The 16,348-nt window shown below is 38.8% G+C and overlaps 1 long non-coding RNA gene across 3 annotated transcripts in view; it reads left to right on the top strand.

The window, feature by feature from the left end:
• Nucleotides 1-543: 543 nt before the first annotated feature.
• The window catches only part of LOC140064250 (uncharacterized), a 73,240-nt gene continuing 57,435 nt past the window's right edge, over nucleotides 544-16,348 (top strand). Inside the window, exons 1-2 of one of the 3 annotated variants that reach the window (XR_011847738.1) lie at nucleotides 544-608; nucleotides 3,598-3,754. This is a non-coding gene — a long non-coding RNA (uncharacterized lncRNA). Of the gene's footprint in view, nucleotides 609-3,345; nucleotides 3,755-16,348 lie in introns of those variants that run through there. The other 2 variants (XR_011847737.1, XR_011847739.1) reach the window with 2 other exon arrangements.

Here is a 16,348-nt window from a genome sequence, read left to right as displayed (position 1 = left end):
TGTGTGAGTTGAGCCAGAAATTTCCGTATAGGACTGGCCCACTTCTGCCACAAAATGTTCACTCAGCTTCATGACCGGCCAAGAATAACATAACCCTGCAATGAGTAAATACGCACACCCTCCATCAATGCATATGTTTGTGGACACCCATTCCTTAGTAATGTCCCTGTGCGGAGCTTTGAGGCTGTGAATGCTGCCTCTATTTCATGCACCTCTCCATGTGCCACTTCCCATCTTGCTGGAGATCTTTATCCTTAAGACTCTCTATCCCATCCATCGCAGCCCTTCATCCCTAGGGATGATGCAAAAAGAATTGGGCTGTGTTAAGGTGCTTGAGTGTAAGGGAGGTGGAGAAGCTGATGAGGGGGTGGGGGGAAGCTGGTATTTTCTCTCTCTCTTAAAGTGTGGACTAATACCATTACAGGGCCTGTTCTCTTTCTCCTTTCCTGCATTAGAGATTGGCTCTGGGCGAGGGGAAGGCGGTTGCAGCATAATATTACCTTGTGATTCTATGACCCTCCTCTATGCATCCCTAACTCTCAAAAGCTGATTCAGCTTTCAGCTTGAGCTCTGGTGACTCCACTGCTGCAACAGACTCTACTAACAGGGTATGTCTCTCTCTATGCTCTTATCTTTTCCACTGGCTGCAGCAGAGCAGTTTTCTCCTATTGCTGGAGCAAAACATTACCTGGTCCAGTCAAACTTGCCTGCTGACTTTAGATGAGCATCTCTGATTCCAGCCTCCTCCGTGTGCTTGCCATCTAAGGTGCATGAATATGCTTCTTTGGTTGGGTTTGTGCAGGATGAAATTACTCACTGCAGAAATCTGCAGAGCAAGCAACTGAAGTAGATGGATCAGGCTGGAATCGTACAACTTTGACATGTAATCATTGGCCAGGGTTAACCTATTCAATGCCGGCAGAGGCCTGTACAGCCAGAGGCTTTATAGCATTGTCCCTTCTTTACGGAACTGGTTAATCCAAGCTGTGTATAGCGACTATCATGACAGAAGCTGGGAAGAGTGGAGGGTTTGTTTAATGAGTAAGGAACATCCTCTGTATGGAATTATATTCCACACTTAATTAGTGGTCACGGCAGGCGTTTCCTATGAAATGTTATTAAATAACACTTCTCCAGAGTAAAACTGGTATTGTGTCATGGAATAGTAAATTCATTCATATAATAATAAAAGCCACAAATAGTGTACATAATAAAGTGACGAGCTGCATGATGCAAATTCCTAAGAATATAAATTTTGTTCATGCACATCATTAAGGAAATAGACATGCTTAGCCAAGCGGCAAACCTCTATAGTAGAATATGGATGCATATGGAATGCGCAGCTAATCCATGACTCTGTGTGTACATCTCTGAGACCAAGGACATATGTAGACATGACAAGTTGTATGCTGGACACTCAATTTTTGCAATTTTTTGTCTGAAATAGAAAAGTTTTTAATCTTAGCTCATTGCCCACCAAATATGAATGCTATGTGAATATTGAGATTTTGTAAACATTCCAGCTTTTGCTGTATATAAATGGTCGTTTAAATTCATTATTTTGTGATGCAGAACAAGCTTCATGTTTATTTCAAATATCTATATGTGTTTATACAGGTATATACTTAAGCTTTAGGAATTTGAGATTTTTGTATGTATCACACAATTTCATCTCTAAAATATGTTTTAATTGTCCAAGGTGGAAAGGGTTTTCTTAGTAAGAAAGGTTGATAATGTGACGCACAAGGTGCCTCACCACTCCAGCAGCCTAGACTAAGTTACGTTGCTGGAGGATCCATGTCATTGTGGCACGTAGCATCTCATGAGTATTCTCAGTAAAGATATACTGCAGAGTTCCACATACTACAGGCACGTGAGAGATATGAGCTCCTGTGGTGATCACAGAGGAGTTGGAGTTTGACAGCCTTTACCCTGTGTGCCTTAGGATATTGAGATTCTTCGCTACGGAGGTGTTACTATAAACAGTGGTGGGCCAAACCTCTTTTCCAGATGAGTTCTGTATAATACGTTCATGTGTGAATCTTTTCTGGGCTTATTTATGATGATATTAAAAACCCCTTGAGGAATCATTCTCCTTTTTGTGTCAAATCTATTGGTATCTATTAAAGGTTATTGTTACCAATGGTATTTTGTTACCTAGAGACATAGATCCATTTTTTCATGTTTTATTGTATCATTTTTGTTATATTAATGTAAAATTTTGTATTAGATTTTGTTTTAGATAGCAAGTTTTAGTTTTGATAGTATTTCTCCACTGCCATGATAACTAGATTACAGATACGGTATATAAGTGACTTATGTCGCAGCAGCACTTTTTATAGTCTATGTACAATACTAGCTTTCTATGACATTCATGTGTAACTATGACTAAGATACACATAGTCCATATTTTCAGAACAAGAGAACAGTTTTTGCAGACTATGAAAATCACTTCTACCATTCAACTTCAATGAATAGGTCTTGTAAGAGATACAACGTAGCATGACAATACTTCGATTAACTGCCCTGGGGTAAAACTTAACAACCTCTATGCTGGCCTCCTCTGGTAAGAGAACACAAGATCCATTGTAGTAATTTAAAATATAAACTATTTAGCACCTAAACCAATTCCAGCAATTTTCAGTAATAGTTTTCCAATTTACTTAGTAAAAAGCGAGAAGAATCGTATCAGCAAAATCTATGTTTTTGCATTGCGCATAATAGTGTAAAATCCTCACACTATATGCAGTATAGCTGATAAATTACTGATTGCTTGTATGCAACCGATATCATCATCCTAAGAGATGTATAAAGCTCACTAAATACACAACTGCTGGGAAGTCCCCTTGTATTCCTATGGGTTTACAGATATTAATCAGTCCTTGGGAAGACTGTCCATTGAAAGAATTCAATCCCACTTTCTCTTGTCAGTAGCAAAAGCATTGGATTATTGACTCAATTAGCTCCATATACAGAAGAGACTTCTGGTGCCTTGTTCGCATAAAAGGCTTTAGCTACGGCAAGGAAAGAGAAAGGCTACACATGGTCTGCACGCTATGGTGATTTTATTCCAGTCCTTCATTAAGAACACCGCAACAAAAGCAGCAAAATTCATTAACACTAAAACAGCCATTCCACATTAGCCTGTAAATTGCTATTGATCTGCATAGTTCTGACTTGTGTGTGTAATGTGCACTGGGAGGAGGTGGCCTGGGATACAGTGAAATGAGGCAGGTAAGTTGACCAGCTGAGCATACCATTACAGCAATGCTGAGTGAGCAGGAAACACCACGGTGACCTCTTCATTTAGTCAGATGCCTAAATCCGGCTCATAATAGTCCTCTATTCACTGTGATCATCATTTTCACTAGTAGCACCCACTCTACATTGTTAGGGGAGCTTTAAAGCTCAGAGTAGATGCAAAGGAATGAGTGAGCAAAGGGAGCGAGAGAGAGAGAGAGACAACTGGGGAGAGACAAAGGGAAGGGACAGATTGGTGTTAAGTGCTGAAAGAGAGAAAGACTGACACGGAGACCAAAATGCGTGGCCTGTAACCTATCCGCTTTCTGGGCTGCCCTGATTTATCTCTCATTTCAGATGCCTGCTCATGTAATAATTCTGTCCTGCTGTGAAGATACTGGACACACAGAAATAATATGTGAGCAGAGGGCACAGCCTTTGTCTATAGTGCGGAGAGAGGCACATGTCTTACAATAAGAAGCGCCTGCAGCAGTGACATCTACGGACCCTAGAGGTAAGAACTCTTCCTAGTTCTTTGTTTGTGTCTCATCCTTGTTTTATCACTTTGCCTTATGACCTGACATCAGCTCAGTCACCTTGGTAGTACCAATTCTGCTGTCAGGGGGCATGACCCTATGAAATGATGTCTGCAGTGCACAATGCCTCAAACACTGTCCTGCATTGAGGTACTCTATGCAGAACTTTTATCACGCTCAGTCTTCAGTGTCATTTCATATGTGGTCACAGAGATTGAATTATTCTTCACTAATGTTATTTATAATATCGGAGGTTGATCTGCACTTTTTATAGAGAATATGGATGCAGTATTCTAATTATTGTATATATATTGTCAGGGGAAGCATGTTAGACAATGTGCTAAGGGAAAACTTAAGAAATGATTTTAAGCTGGCAAAGAAAACGACTAAAATAATTTGGGGTGATATGATATGTAGTTTATCATGTGGATAGAAACTATATTTTGCACTGTATACGAGGCAAGTGGTTGCTATAAGTACATCATAAAGGTGTGTAGGTGCACTGCAGTATGCACACATATCAAAGATGTGATATACATATCTCTTGTATTATGGTATTTACATTGATGTGTGTAGTCTAACCCTCCGATTAAAACCAAAAAAAAAATAGTATGCAAAACGTTGAAGATCTAATCTATTTCCAGCTTCTTCACATCACAATACTTTGGACTCACAGGACGAACACCCCATTTGGGGCACATACTTCTTTATATGTCCATATGGAAGTGCCACTGCTGTGGAATGTAAAGAAGTATGTATCTCAGGTGGGGACTAGCTGCACTGGATGTGACATGGCAAGCGTTGTTCCAGACTCCACAGAGCAAAGTTTAGGGAAGACTTAAGGCACTAAGAATATCTTCGTATAACATAACACCTCTGCAAATATGACCAATGCATTGCCATAATAGAGTTCTATGGAGATGCCAGGAGGTCAGAAGTTATGTGAGGTCACACAATGATTACGTGTTTGATAATAACATTTTTTAACTATCCATTTAATTAACTATCCATCTAATGAATACTTTTATAATGTAACCCCGTGTCTTCCATATCAACAGAATCTTCAGGAATTGGGTTAAAATAAATTTGCGGGTCCTTTAAAAGCTTAAAGGGTCTGCAGCTTCCAGCAGCTTTACAATGTTACTGATGCGTTCATCCAGATTTTCAAGCAATACAGTGCCACAGCGTGAAACAGTTGGCTAAGCTTTCAGTGTATTCAAAAGGAAACACATGTACTTGGTTAGTGTGCTATAGTTTCTCGCGTTGTTGACCGACAGGAGCCTAGTTTGGATGTGAATAAAGCTATATGCATCCAGGGTACATGAGGACGCTCAGACTCGCGGCTTTCTTTTGGTGCAGTGCCCTAGTCACAAGGGTAACCTTTATAGTACAATAGTAGAAAGCGAAAACTCGGGATGTGATCCTTTCTTTTATTACCGGCATCCAAAGCATGCAAAAAGTTAATTACAGTAGAAGTTAAAATATAAAAAAAATTATAAAAAACCCCCTAAAAAGTAAAATGAGAGAAATAAAACTAAATATAAGCATTGAACAAATTACAAAGGGATATTTCATATGATTAAATCTGTACGTATGTACATACAAGTCTTTTAATTCAGGATTCAATAATCCAACAAATGCTAAGGATTCGGAATTACATAATCCTAATTTTTCAGAAGTATATGTAAATGTTTAATAGACTTCACTGCTGGGAGAATATATTTCAGAAATTACTATTAGTAAGTGGAGGAATACTTCTCTCTTTGACCTCCTAATAAATATCACAAATCTTGTATGTACTGTATTATATTATTATTTTATTAAAGTAGACCCTTTTAACTTTATGTTTAGCATATGCATTCTCCTGTACATCTTTTTTTCCTACTGAAATTAGATTGAATCTAATACAAGGGAAGGGGAAACAGTCTCTAAGGAAATGTAAGGGAATCTTTCCCCTCTCACTTGATTCCATTTTTGATCAAAACAAATGGACAGGAGAATGATTTCCCTAACATGAAGCTAAAGTGGATGACCCCAGATATAGGGTAAATTCCTCCAGTCACACTGACCTATTTTACATTTCGTCTGAATGTAACATAATAATGGAGCCAACTGTTGTTCACTTACTTTGCACATTTCCACTTTATTTCACTTATTGCTAAATCCTTAGTTCATGGAAGTGTAAGAACTTTTAGAAGGTTTATGAAGGAGTCACATTGTTGTGTGGCCCAGTTTTGTTATTTCTGGTAAACAATCAGGTGACTAAAAGAATAGCTTTTAAGTTGCCATTAAGGTTACATCTATATCCAATTTGGATAACAAAATTTTTTTGCTTTATGTAAACTACCTACAAAATGCCTCAGTATGTCCTTGCATTCACAGACTGCCCGTTACGTTTAACAAGCATCATGTAGGTTGTATTATAGGGGAAGTTTATAATTCACTGTAACTAATACTAAACAGAACGGCTTCCATTTAGGGTCTGTATTTACTTTACTTTACGTTGTTCTAACGGAAGTGTAAAACAGAAAGCGGTAAAGCTGCGGTGAACCTAATAGAAACTAAAGCCTAGCAGACAATCAGGTTAGAGGAAGAGTCCACACAACATTGATAGACTGTGTTATACAGGCCCTATGGAGCTGGAGCATGATACAGGGACTGAAATTTAAAAAATAAAAAAAAAACTCTGTATCCTACCTACACCTTTTCTCAGCTTAGCCATAGTAGAAGTAGTCAGTTTAGCAAGTTCTTTTACAAAACACAATTTAAATAAAAAGCTCTATGTGGTTCAGCCGTGACCATGTACCTGCAAACCGGTTAAGCACTTCATAGATATACAGCTCCCTGTGATTCAATCCAGTCATGAAAGGATCAATTAAAACGCAAAAGGTGAAGTCGCAAAAAAGGCTAAAAAGAGAGAAAAACCCTGACCTAGCAGACTGTGAGAAGAGTCAATTGATGATCTTGTACTCGTGTGTGTATTGTTGTACCACTTTGACTGTGTCAGCAGGTGGAAACGCTCATCAGGACATTAAATATTCAAAGAGCTGACTGCGGCAGGGCCAGAGAGAGGCTCCACCAGGATGAAACTCGCTGTCCAGGCTTTATTTTGTGAAAAATCGCAGGCCTGTGAGCGTATCTAGCTCATTCACTGTGTCACGCTTTTAATATTAAATGATAGTAAGAGAAGAGGGTAGACAGACTGTCTCTAAACACCTGGGAAGTTTTTACGGTTAAAACCTAAATAGAAAGCAGAACCAATACAATTCTGTAAACTTTCTTATTAAGAATTAACTTGATGAGAATCATAGTGATTCTTTTCTTGTTTAACCACTTCAGGTCTAAGCCATTTTGGGGCTCTAGGACAAAGCCTGATTTTTAAAATCTTCCCTTTGTAACGCTTTAACATTTCCAGGGTGTTTTGTACTTAAAAAATTTCTGATGATATCTTTTGTGTCATGAAAATTTTTTTCGAAAAATTATTCATTTTCTGCTGTTCAGGCAGATAGTCATAGCATGTAACTTAATAACTAACATTTCCCAAATGTCTGCTTTTATATCGGCATGGCTTTTTATGCATCCTCTATTTTCTAGGTTGTTGGGAGGTTCAGAATTTTGGCAACAATTTATCTCATTTTTTATGAAAATCGCCAAAACCCTTATTTAGAGGCACCTGCTCAGGTTTAAGTGATTTTGAGAGGCCTAAATTATGCCATTTTAGAAACTAAACTCCTGAATGTGTGAAACATCTACTATAAGAATTGTGTGAACCCTTTAGATGTTTCACAGGGGTTAAAACAAAATGGAGGTGTTATTTAAAAGCTGGAATTTTTTTAGCAATACTTTAATTTTGGGCAAAAATTAAACTCATAAAAGTCAAAAAGTTATAAATGATGTAAAACATCATTAAAAGTTTGATACCCAATTTCTCCCAATTAGGAGGATGCCCAATATGTGTTGGTAAACTGCTGTATGAGCACACGGCCGGGCAGGAGCGCCATAGAGAGCTCATCTGCATTGTCACATTTTATAGGCTTTTTGTTTTCTTTGTAATTTGGACATATGGGGGGATTCCACTGAGATCAAATTTTCAGGTACATCATTTACGGGGGATTCAATAGCTAATAATCAGATTTTATTAACTTTTTCTTGGTGGTAGTTAAAAAAATAATTAATACTTGTTTATGGTTTTTAGCATTTTTTTCCTAGACAGTCAACATACCATAAAAATAATGTGTTATCTTTATTCTATGGGTCATCAAGATTACGGAGATCCCCCATTTATATGGCTTTTTTATGGTTTTGCAGAATAAAACACTAATTTTGTGAGAAATTTGCTTGTTTTTGCATCACTATGTATTAATGGGCATAACATTTATATTTTTTTGTTTGCAGAGCTGTATTAGCATCACACTTTTTGTGTCACAAGCTGTACTTTTTCTTGGTATCATAAATTTTACTTTTTGATTTCTTTTTTTGCTGTTTTCATGAGGTCAGATGTGAAAATTTCATACTTTTTGCTTTTCTTGCGGTTTTTTAAATGATTTTCACCGTACAGGTTCAGTGACAATTTTATTTTATTGTACAGGACGTGGTGATATTCAATATGTTGTTTTTTTTGGTGATTTTTACTTTTTATGTTGTATTTTATTATAACATGGGATGGGACTTCAGGGGACTTTTATTCTTATCTAATAATTTTTTTTAAATGCACCTTTTTTTCAAACTTTTTTTTACTGTTTTATTTTGTACTAGGGTGGGACATGAACAAGGGATCATTTGATCACTTGTTCATTGTAATATACTGCAATACTAATGTATTGAAGCATATTACATAGTCAGCCTATGCTCTCTCTGCATAGGCTGAAATTAGCACTTCTAGATTGTTCAGGAGGCACGATCTAGCAGGCTTTTCATGAAGGCAGCTCTGGGGTCCTCCTTCGCACCCCAGGGCTGCAATGGCAATGATCGACAACTCCGTGCTCTTCACGGTGGGTGCTAATTGTAATGCACTATAGAAGCCACGGTCACTATGACCGTGGCGTGTATAGGGTTAAACAGACGGGAATGCGATAGTCGCAATCTGGGCTGTTACTGCGGGATCCTTGCTATGATGTACTGCCAGTATCCCGTGGTGATCGCAAAGGCTCAGCTTCTGAGCCTGGGGCGATCGCCATGACATAATTCTACGTCAAGGTGCAGGAACTACCCACAATTATTTTTTACAAAGGTTTATTGGGGTGGATGTTTACAAAATAAGTCATATATGCCTTAAGTTGCCAGTTTATGGTTAAAGATACTTTGTCACCAGAATTTTCCCCGTTAAGCCCTAGCCCCCTAAGATAGGGTATGAAATGCCCTTTCTAGAATTTCCTCTTTTATGTGAAATCTCAGCCATTTACCTATATAAATTCCTCTCTAATGTAATTGGAAAACGAGCAGAGAAGAGTCATATTTTGCCTAAGTTGAGTCAAGTTAAAAAGCTGTAGTTAAGAAGCTGTCTTTTCAGATGCCCCAATTGTCTGTTCTATAGTACATTGAATCAAATTAAAGATAAGATCTTATCAGGATTGTGGTCATGAGAGCCAAAAATAATATTACAGGCAGTTAAAGAAATACCCAAGAATTAGATCTTTAGCTGCAGTTCTATAGTTCAAAGAAACACAACACCGGGTGACAGTGTTCCTTTTACCCCTTTATTACAGCTGTATTGGGTTTTATGTGGTGGCGTAGAAAGGCGGAGTGTCAGAAGAAGATTGCAGGAGATCGAGTCCAGCCAGGCTGTGTCATTACAGCCCAGACCAGGCTAAAACACCTGTACATGTGTTTTTAACCCCTTACAAGTCGCAGTCAAGCATGTCCGTGGCGTGTAATTCCTCCTGGATGAGCTTACCAGGGGATCCAATGCATCCTGCTGCACCCCCGAGGTCCGGCGTGTGCTACGAGGATGCTTGGTCTGTATGCTGGGCTCTGCCTCCTACAGGACCTGGCTGTAAGTAACTGAGCAAGCATCAGCCTGCTCAGTTACTTACATTACACATTGCAATATTTGTGTATTGCAGTGTGTAAGGGCTTGAACAAGTGATCGGGCGAACGCTTGTTCAAGCCCAAGTGTGGAAAAAATAAAGTTTAAAAAAAAAGTGAAATCATTTTTATTAATAAAAAAAATAAAATAAAGTTCCCTAGTCATCACACTTACATATACAATCAAATAAAGTATACAAAACACCCTACATATTTCAGTTTCAATCTGTACAATAACTCTAAAACATTATGGAACCCGCACGGTGAAAGGCGTAAAAATGCTAAACTTATCACTTAAATTGTTCAACTAACATGAAGTGCAATGTGTAACGAGAAAACAATCTAAAAATCACCAGGATATGTAAAAGCTTTACAAAGTTATAACCAATTATGACACATGTCAGAGTCTGGTCATTAAGCTGAAAACAAGTGTCGGTGATAAGGGGTTAAGGACATGTTTTATATCAGTATTGTGAAAGATGTGTGTACAGAAGCAGCTTCTATGTCATGTTTATCTATCAGTGTAATATCTTTTTATGTATCGCCATGATTTAAAAGTAAAATGTATATTGTTGGTGAAGGATTACAAGGATGTTCCCATTTCAGCAAATTACTGTTATTATTTGTATCATAAAAAGTTATACAATTTCCGAATGCACTTTCTGTATCAATTCCTCGCGTCATGGTTTTCTACATCTCTGCTTGCTGTTGAAAGCTTTTAAGTTTACTGTCAGTGGACAGAAATCTGACCGTGGTCACACAGGTGCACGGCTCTTATATCACAGAGAGTAATCAAAACTGTGTGTTATGATGAGCTGTGCACCTGTGTGACCACGGTCAGATTTCTGTCCACTGGAAGTAAACAATGAAGCTTCCTATAGAATGACAGCAAGCAGAGATCTATAAAGCCATGAGGAGTTGATAAAGAAAGTATACTGGAAAACTGTATAACTTTTCATTATACAAACAAAAATATTTAATAAACAGGGAAGAGTTTAAGCTTTTTCTAAGATTCAGTCACCTATGGAACCTGATTGCCCTATGTAAATGTTGCCTCTTTGATAGTAGCCTGTCTCCTAAACCCTCTCAGATGTATCATATTACCAGTCATAGGTTTGTACAGAGTAGCAGTGCTTGTTTAGACCTTACGTTGCTGAAAGCTAGTTCTGAACCCACATTTGCTAATGTCCGCGTGTCACTTGGCCTGCCATTGCTGTTGGGATTTTAGTTAGCAAACATTTTAGAAACCCCTTTAAGAAGAATGAATAGGCACATGGTTCGCTAGTGTATTGATTCCCAGGATATAGCTAATACTGCCAGGAACTGACACTACACTGAGTTTTGTAGATTTTCCAGGAAATACTAATACACCTGAGATACCTATCTGATGAGCAGCACATTTCCTGAAGTCAGGTTAGGATAGAAATTTACCTAGTAATAACTATTTGCTCTTGTGGATTTCCACTATTTCTGATGCTTGTCACTGAGCTCTACAATTATTTATTGCCATTTCAACAGCTTTTGAGAAGTGCAGTAAATAAATGCACAGGATTTAGAAGAACCTCTGCAAAAGATTATTGGATAAATTGCTGGAGCAAAACAGTCTATGTACTCTCTGCAGACTGCGGTGTCATAGGGAAATTTTTATTCCCTAAAAATGTATTTACAATAAGGAGGTCCTTATACTCAAATTTTATAACTGGATGTTATTTGCTGGTGTGTATTAAACAAGGTTTACTAACCTTTAATTTTGTCTAATATTAATAAAGGGTCGACATATATTCTTAGCTTGGCTTGCACTGATTTGGCGCATTCTGCTAGACACCTTCATATTAGAACATACTGATGCATTTAAAGTCAAGTTATGTCTGTCTTAAAAAATGGTCAACTGAAAAATCTAACGGTCCTCACCGATATTCAATAAGAGGCTCCGACCTCTGGAATAAGTCTGAATAAGTGCCGAAAAGTGCTGGGGACAGGGAGATTTTTATGCAGTTTTAAATCTGGGCCATAGTGCATAAAACATAATCCTGGCAAAAAATATAAAACATGTATGGTATTTTTTGGGCATAAATTGAGCCAAAATTTTGTAATAGACAATATTAAAGTAATCTCAACTGTTTATATTGATAAGATTATCAGATTCTCTTAAGGTATTCTGGGTTCTGTATTTAATGTCTGACATAGGGTACAACTATTTGAATGTGTAACTAAAATTTGAAACCCTTTTTTTCAAGAATGAATAGTGCAGATGATAATAGTAAACTTTGCTATATATTTGGTATTTTGTAAAAATGATTCTTTCTCTGCACCTACTATTGTTTCTAAATAAACTTCCCATCTGCAATCAAACAGATATCATCTATCTCTTCTATCTATTCCAGAGAAAATGCAGCACTCCAATATTCAGAAAGTAAAAACAGTGATCCTTTATTCCATACTAAGCACGAAGTTTAGGTTAAAAAACTTCCTCAAGCAGCAGATAATTTAATATGGATTGAAGGATCACCGTTTTTGCTTTCTGAATATTGGAGTGCTGCCTTTTCTCTGCATTGTATTAAGAATTCCGGGCCGTGGCTTAGCACCCACCTATTTAGGCAATGCTGTGCTGCTCTTGATTTTTTATTTTTTATCTTTTCTATCAATCTCTTGTATCTATTATCTACAATCTGCACATCGATCTATCATCTATAATCTGTTTATCCATTTATTTCTCTTTTCTCTCTGTCTCTGTATATGATATACCTATATACATATATATGATATACCGTATGTAAAGATTAAGTATCTATGCCTATCTATATCTATCTCTCTATCATGAAAAAAAACCTCCTGAAGTAACTGAATGCCACTGTAATTTGTATCCCATCAATTTCAGTGTAAAAATTATAATATCCTTTATACATCTATTATTTCAAAGGAAAAATGCTTCAGCCACGGTAATTTTTACAGCGAAAAAAACATTAATGAATAACGGATGATTTCCTTAATATAACAGAAGACATAAAATTTACCTTGGTGGCAATAGGATGCGTAAACATCCAGTTTATACTTTTATTTTTAGGGGAGGTAAGGAACAGAGATTTACGTCTGAACTGGGTCATACCCTGTTAACATTTAGCAATAGTATCCAACTCCTATGGCGGAACTATGGCACTGGTGCCATCATCCCTGCACAGTTTGCCAGACATGGTCTCCTTCTCTAGGAATCCCAGAATGTGCCACACTAAGTGCTATTTAAGTGTAGGGACTGCTGGAGGTGGGAGAAGGTGTGGACAGAGCTGAATTATCATTGGAGCTCCTGCACCAAGCCTTCTGAGTCTCCCTATTCAGGTGAACCTGGATGGAAGCCACAATGATAATCTAAATTTTTCCACCTTCTTTCTACTATACTAATCATAATATAATCATACAATAATCATAATATAATCATACAATAATCATAATATAAAATATAATCATAATAACAATAATAATTCTACTGTATTGTTGCTCTCAAGACACTGATACAATTGAAAGTGGCTGCAGGATTGATCAGTTAAAACTAAGTTACTGCTTAAATAACCATGTTGGTACTAGTTTGGGCACTTAGCTTCTAAAAGGTGTGCCATCAATGCAGGGCCGGCTCCAGGTTTCAGTGGGCCCTTGGGCGACAGAACCTCAGTGGGCCCCTTTGCATTCATTTTATACAGCCTCCTCACCCCCATAAATTAATTATATGCAGCCCCCACCCATGGATTAATTATATACAGCCCAGACCCCCCTCACCACCCATAGTTTAATTGTATGCAGCCCCCCCCCCCCACAGGGATTATATGCATCCCCCTCACCACCCATTATATGCAGCCCCCTGAACGCACCCCCCATTCATTATATACAGTCCCCTCCTCATCCCCCCATTCATTACATACAGCTCCTCTTCACCCCCCATTCATTATATACAGTCCCCTCCTCACCCCCCCATTCATTATATAGAGCCCACTCTTCACCCCCCCTTCATTATATACAGTCCCCTCCTCTTCCCCCCCATTCATTATATACAGTCCCCTCCTCACCCCCCCCCCCCCCCGTTCATTATATAGAGCCCCATCTTCACCCCCCCCTTCATTATATACAGTCCCCTCCTCTTCCCCCCCATTCATTATATACAGTCCCCTCCTCACCCCCCCCCCGTTCATTATATAGAGCCCCATCTTCACACCCCCCCCCCATTCATTATATACAGTCCCCTCCTAATGTGAGCATTAAAAATAAAAGAATAGTACTCACCTCATTCTTGTTCTAGGTCCGGAGCTTCCCCCTTCGCTGTCTTCCTCCTCCTGCCGGCAGCCGCACAGCGTCCAGCAGCACACGGAGCGTCACTTTACTGCGTGAGCATTCCGGCACAGCCAAGCTGCTTGGGACGGGGGTCTCACCTCACGGCAGCGTCTTGCCGCAAGCGGAGCGCCACTTTACGGTGCCAGCACCCGGCACGGCCCGGCTGCTGGGGAATGAGATGTGGCCACGAGTGGGCCCTCCAAGCAGCTGTGGGCCCCGGCACTTGCCCGGGTTTGCCGGGTGCTGGCGCCGGCCCTGCATCAATGCCCTGAAGTATTGGCCTCCTCTCTTTATCTGTCTGATCTCTTTGTTTAGACATAGGTACTCTGTTCACTTTAGAGGGATTGAGGAGAAAAACAAATACAGAACAAACATTTTTCTTTAACCCCTTAAGGTCTAAGTCATTTTAGGGATTTAGGACCAAGTCTGATTTTTTTTAATTTGCCCTGTGTCATTATAAGTGGTTATCACTTTGTAACGCTTTAACATATCCAGGGTATATTGAGATTGTTTTCTCATCACACATGGTACTTTAAATTAGCTCAAAAATTTGGATGATATCTTTTGTGTGTAGTGATGAAAAAAATGGAAATTTGGCAAAAATTCTTCATTTTCAAAGTTCTCAATTTAGGCAGATAGTCGTACCACCCTAATAAGTAGCATTTCCCAAATGTCTGCTTTATATCGCTGTGGCTTTTTATGCATCCTCTCTCTATACTAGCTTGTTACGAGGTTCAGAATTTTGGGTGAAAATTTTTCTCATTTTATGAAAATCACCAAAACCTGTATTTAGAGGCACCTGCTCAGCTTTAAGTGACTTTGAGAGGCCTAAATAATAGTAAAACGCCATAAATTATGCCATTTTGGAAACTACACACCTTAATGTATAAAAAAATCTACTTTTAGAAGTTTGTTAACTCTTTAGCTGTATAACCCCTGTTATGACAAAATCGAGGTAGAATTTACAAACTGTAGTATTTTTGGTAATACATTACTTTTGACCAAAAATTTAACAGTCACAAAGTATTAAAAAAGGAAAAAAGTTTGATACCCAATTCCTCCCAAATGTGAGGATCTCCCATATGTGGTTGTAAACTGTTGTATGGGCACATGGCCAGGCATAGAACTGAAAGAGTGCCATACAGAGCAGATCTGCATTGTCACATTTTACAGGCCATAAAATGTTAATTTTATTTAGTAATTTTGACATATGGGGGATTATATTTTGTGTGATGGGATCCAGTTTTCAGGTTCATCATTTAGGGTGGTTCAAAAAACATTAATTTTGGTTTAAGGTTTTTAGATTTTTTTTTTGGCCGTTCACCATACCATAAAAATAATGGGGCAGATATACTTACCCGGTCCATTCGCGATCCAGCAGCGCGTTCTCTGCGTTGGATTCAGGTCTTCCGACGATTCACCAGGTGTCGCTGCTGCGCTGAAGTCCGCCGAGGTCCGCTGGAGTTCACGATCCTATTCTTGGTGAAGGTAAGCGCGTGTCCAGCGACACTTTTTTTTTTAAAATGCGGCGGTTTCTCCGAATCCGTCGGGTTTTCGTTTGGCCACGCCCCCCTTTTCCGTCGCATGCATGCCGGCGCCGATGCGCCACATCGCGTTCGCCAAAAACATGGGGCAATTCAGGGAAAATTGGTGCAAATCGGAAATATTCGGGTAACATGTAGGGAAAACGCGAAACGGGCCCTTAGTAAATGACCCCCAATGTGTTATCTATATTCTATGGGTCACCAAGAGTATAGCTTTTTTACTCATTTATATAGCTTTTATATGGTTGACTTGTTTTGCAGAATATAGAAATCTTTTTTGTTTACAGAGCTGTTTTAGGGCTTGTTTTTGCGGGAGAAGCTGTACCTGTATTATGTCAGGGTTCTTTTTTTTCACGATGTTCACCATGCGTGTTCAGTGACAATTTTATTTTTTTCTACAGATTGCAACGGACGTGGTGATAACCAGTACGTAGTGTTTTTTGGTAGTTTTCACTTTTTGATTTTTACTTGGGATAGGGAATCAGTGGACATTCTGCATAGGCTGACATCAGCATTGTTAGATTGTTAGACCTAACAGGCTTCTATGTTAGACCCAAGGCAGCCCTGGGGTCCTGAATCAGACCTCAGAGCTGCCATAGCAACGATCATCCTGGTAATGACCTATAGATAACACGGTCACCATGACTGCTGCATCTATAGGTTTAAACAACCGGGTATCACGATAGT

Source organism: Engystomops pustulosus, chromosome 6, assembly GCF_040894005.1.
Source record: "Engystomops pustulosus chromosome 6, aEngPut4.maternal, whole genome shotgun sequence".
NCBI lineage: Eukaryota > Metazoa > Chordata > Amphibia > Anura > Leptodactylidae > Engystomops > Engystomops pustulosus.
The sequence above is the reverse complement of the archived record's forward strand: the minus strand, read 5'-3'. Positions and strand labels throughout refer to the sequence as shown.